General features: G+C 52.4%; 2 non-coding genes across 2 annotated transcripts; one reads left to right on the top strand and one right to left on the bottom strand.

Moving 5' to 3' along the window:
• Nucleotides 1-4,268: 4,268 nt before the first annotated feature.
• On the top strand, nucleotides 4,269-4,351 carry trnas-uga (transfer RNA serine (anticodon UGA)). The gene has a single exon. It is a non-coding gene; the product is annotated as a tRNA-Ser (tRNA).
• A 105-nt stretch (nucleotides 4,352-4,456) lies between these two features.
• Nucleotides 4,457-4,538, bottom strand: trnal-aag (transfer RNA leucine (anticodon AAG)). Its single transcript has one exon. It is a non-coding gene; the product is annotated as a tRNA-Leu (tRNA).
• Nucleotides 4,539-4,877: the final 339 nt, after the last annotated feature.

Raw genomic sequence — 4,877 nt, forward strand, 5'->3', positions numbered from 1 at the left:
AATATCTGCAGTAGTGAAGACCATCAGGCCCGTCTCTGCCCACAGTATAGGCCCTCCTACGCGGTGCCCTGTCTGGAATTAGGGTCTCTGTAGAGGAGGGTCTTCAGGCACTAACATTGAAGGAGATGGAAAATGGCATGATGGAGACAGTAATGGAAATGGTGGTGGGGGCTGGAGAGCCCCTTGGTGAGGCCAAAGAGCTCCTGTGAGCAAGCTCTACCCGTACCCTGACAGATATCATGAAGGGAAAAAAAGAAAATTCCACACCAAAGAAAAAGAAGAAGAAGAAGTCCGGCAGGGAGGCTGTGGTATCTGAGGGGGGCCTTCTGCTGGCCGAGTCCCCTTAGGAAAAAGGCTAAGAGTGACCCTCCTCCCCTGAGGAGATTGATGCCGTGTGGGCCCTGCGGAGTTTCCCGTCAATGTCTCCGAGTCGGCAGTCATCGTATGAGGAAGGACGGGCGATGCCAAATTTGGAAGCATATTTGCCAGAGGGCGACTCTAGTGGTCCAGCCAGTGCAGTGTCCTCTGGGGAGGAGGTTTTAATGGATTAAATAATTGCTAGTTTTTAACTTATTTTAGTGTTGTTTTAGTGTTTCATTCAATAATGTACCCCAGTGGCTGATTTGAAAATTTTAACCTTTAACGTCAGGAGGCTTACATTTACATTTATTTAATGTAATGTAAGTTAGACGGGGGGGGGTGCTGGTGCGGTGGGTTTGACCAGGTTCTGCTCTCTGGTAGGTCTGGGGTTTGAGTCTTGAGTCCTGATGGGGTGCCTTGCGACGGACTGGTGTCCCTTCCCCAGTCCTACGCCCTGCATTGCCGGCTTAAGCTCTGGCTCTCTGCGACCCTGCATGGAACAAGCAGTTTCAGATGGCATGTGTGTATGAATGATGTAGAAGTTAGGCTTAAAAATAAAATTAAAAGAACTGCTTTGTTTAACCTGTTTGAGTCCTATGCCTTGAACTTGTGTTTTTTGCAGGAAGTCCACCTCTGAGACCAGCAGGACATGACTCTCTTCTCTCAAGAATTGAGGAAGGGTGAGTCCTAAAGGAGTGTAGGTAGCATCCACTCGACAGGCATGGGAATATTTTCTGGGGACCACACCTTTGGCCTTACCTTCAATTGTTCATGCTGGCTGGGTTTTGGGGCTGGACGTCACATTCAGAAATCACCACATACGCGTTCTGTGCGTCTTTGCTCCGGTGGAGGACAAGTCCCGCATTGCTCTGTTTGATGAGCTGGTCCCTCATTGTGTGACCGATAGACATCCAATAATAGGAGGAGACTTCAACATCTTTTTTGATGGCCAGGACGATGCTAGTATTAAACATTTAAAAAGTTTTATTAGCAGTTTTAACTTTACTGACGGTTTTAAAAAATGCAACCCCACCAATTCGAGCATTACCTGGCACAACAGCTGTGGCGCCTGTAGTCGTTTAGATTACATTTTAGCATTGTCTTCCATTACTTTTAAGAAAGTTTTCTTGACTGCCCAGTGGTCCACGGACTATTGACTATGGACTACTATATGATGATCGAGGCCGCAATTTCCATCTTGGCCCCCACCCATGGCCGTGGCTACTGGAAGATGAATATCAAAGTCCATCAAGAAAAGGAGTACAGAGACCTTTTTATGATAATTTTTCATTGTGGCAGGATTCCATGGATTTTTACCCCATGGTGGCTGATTGGTGGGAGTAGGTCAAAGCAAAGGCCAAGACCCTCACCATTAACTATTGTGTCTGATGTGTCGCTTGCGATGTCAGGATATCAACTCGCTCGAGGAGGAACTCCAGAGGATTTATTCTTGCCACAGTAATGGAGGGACCTTTGATTATAAGGCCGTGAAGATAAAGGCTATTTTGAGGCGGCTGCATGAGCGGCAGGCCAAAGCCTTTCTGTTTGGTGCTGAAGTTAAGGAGGTAGAAGAGAACGAGAAGTGTACCTTGCTCTTTTTAACAAGGTGAAGGACATGAAATATAAGAGAGGGTTAACCTCTCTGCAGAACCAGCTGGGTGAGTCCTTTACCAACACTGTCCAGATGTTGGAGGTTGCATCCTGTTTTTATAGAAATTTTTGTAAAGTCAGGGAAATGGACCTGGTAACAGAAAGGAGCTTTTTAGAGAACTTGACGTCGCGGGTTCCTGAGGACGCCCTTGGCAACTTAGAGAGCCCCGTCACTTTGTTCGAGCTGTCGGAGGTGCTTGGTAAGATGAACTGGCTCAAGGTTCCTGGCCTTGACGGTTTACCAGTGGAATTTTATTCCACGTTTTGGGACATCTTGGGGCCACCTTTTTTGTGTGTTGTTGAGGAGGTGCTGGGCAGGGGCATGCTTCCTAAGAACATGAGCACAGGGTTGCTCTCCTTGTTAAAAGCTTGCCAACCAGAAACCCCTCACGATGCTTTGCGTTCACACAAAGATCATTGCGATAGTCCTGACCGAGCACCTGAAGGAGGTAATGGCCGACCTGGTCCATCGTGACCAGACATGTGGACTGCCTGGGCATTCTGTGCCCTAGAATTTGTGCCTGGTCTGGGATACGATCACCTGGGCAGAGGACCGAAAGGTCCCCTTTGCACTAGTTGGTCTGGACCAGGCGAAAGCATTTGACCGAGTGAATCACCGCTTCCTGTTTAACACCCTGAGCAGATTGGGCTTTTTTCCCATCTTTCTGAGATGGGTGTGTGTGCTTTACATTGAGGAAGGTAGCCGAGTTACCATCACTGGCTCACTCGGGGGAGTGAGGCAGGGTTGTCCACTCTCCCCACTCCTTTACACTCTTTACATTGAGCCGATGGCGGCTGCCATTCGTGCCCACCTGGGGATCGACGGTCTGCTCCTGCTGGGGGTTGGCGGTGAGGCGGGGCCGCTGGCTCAGTATGCAGGCGACGTTATGTTGTTCCTGTGCTCGGACCGGTCGCTCAGTCAGGCACTCCGCCTGGTTCGGGCATTCGGGTACACCTCAGGAGCTGCACTGAACCTCGCCAAGTCTCTGATCAAGATCTTTGGCAGCTGGAAAAACAGAGAGCACTGTATGAGTGGTTTTTCTCCCAATGCGACGGTCCTCTCAAGGTGTTAGGGGATGAACTTTCTTTCAGAAGATGCCCCTAGGGTCAATTGGGAAGAACGCTTGACCCAAGCCAGATGGAAAATGGGTTTGTTGAGGACTAAGTCCCTCTCCTTGATAGGAAAAATGCTGGTGCTAAAGTTGGACATCCTCCCTGCGTCGCTCTACCCTGTGCAGGTGTACCCCTTGCCCCGCATGATAAGGAGAGGCTCTATGAAAAATGTTTTTGGTCTCGTCTGGGGGCAGGTACAACTATATGAGGAGGGAGGTCATGTACCTTCTGAAGGAGGAGGGAGGGATGCACTCGACATTCCTCTTAAACTGGATTGTCTCGTCCTCTCCCAGTTATGTAACTGACTGGCAGCTTCGACTGAACATTCCCACCAGTACTTTGTGCGTCTTTGGTTGGCTCTTCCGATGTGACAGTTGGTGAAGTCCTGGTTCAACACTAGGATGAATGCCAATACATGGCCCGCTATTACAGCCATGCTGTAAAGTGGAGTAAGACCACGGCGGCTGGGGTCGAGGCAGAGACCCTCCTTAAGGCCATGGCCGAAAGGAGAGGAATTCGAGTTCTTCTAGGGCTCGTGGGCCACAATTCAGCCAAAGACCACTATCTGCAAGATTTCAAATGGTAGAGTGAAACTCTCGCACATGCCTTTTAGGACTATGGACAGGTGCGGGAGGTAAGGCGTTTGGTGACTCGCCTGTGCAGAAAGATTGATCCACAGATGCTTTCGACATATGACAAAGTCTTGAGGGGATGGAACCCTGGCGCTCAGAAGGCAGAAGCCGCCCGGACGTGGCTGGCGATCAGCATAGTCAAGCAAATCCCCTTGCCTAGGCGGCAGCATGGGCATGCTGGAAAGGGCGGTGCCGCGGAAGTCGCAGGTTACGTCTCCCACATGTTTGCTTTAAAGCCCCTCGAGGCCACCGGCTTGACCTGTCGTCAAGACCCAGAGCCCGCTGGGTTCCAGCTCACGTCTGGAGAATGGCGAAAGCAGCTGGAGGAAGAGAAGGTGACGTAGTCTTAAGCGAGGCCCTTACCTTCTTTCCCCTCGCCTGGGCGGCAGCACGGGCGCCGGAGCTTCCGAAAGAAGTTTGCCGGAAGTGGCGCGCTGGCATTCGAAGCCGGGCCTCCGCACGGAGACTGCAGCGGAAGAGGTTTGCTGCGTTTGAGCGACATGCGGGCCCTCAGCTGCGATGGCCGAGTGGTGAAGGCGTTGGACTTGAAATCCAATGGGGGTTGCCCCGCGCAGGTTCGAACCCTGCTCGCAGCGGCGGGTGCCAGAAGCTGCTGGCTCTTGGCTCTGCCCTTTTCCTTTTGCAGCCTGCCAGCAGGGCGCTCGCTATACACTGCTGCCGCGGCAGCCCTCAAAAGAGTGTGGCAGCGGTGGGATTCGAACCCACGCCCCCGCAGAGACTGGAGCCTTAATCCAGCGCCTTAGACCGCTCGGCCACGCTACCACCGCTGTTGAGTTCTGCGAGGCCGAGCAGACGTGCCCCGGATTTGGAAAGCTCAGCAGCGGGGCGGCTTGCGACATTTCGGCACGGAAGGTGTCGCGCGTTTCTTGACGAGACGTCCTGACGGGGCACGTCGCCTGTGGCGCGGTGACGCTCACCGGGAATGTCGCGTTGCAAGATTTGACACGGGCTCGGTCGCGAAACGGGCCTCGGCGTCCCTCTGACGTGCGACTTCAAGGCACCCCCAAAAGCCAGGGGAAGAGCCCGATTCTCCAGGAGGTCATGCTTCGGAAGGCGCGGGCACCGGTTCTCCCGCGGTCGGAACGCCTCTTACCGGAAACG

This window comes from Scleropages formosus, chromosome 6, assembly GCF_900964775.1.
Source record: "Scleropages formosus chromosome 6, fSclFor1.1, whole genome shotgun sequence".
Classification (NCBI taxonomy): Eukaryota; Metazoa; Chordata; class Actinopteri; order Osteoglossiformes; family Osteoglossidae; genus Scleropages; species Scleropages formosus.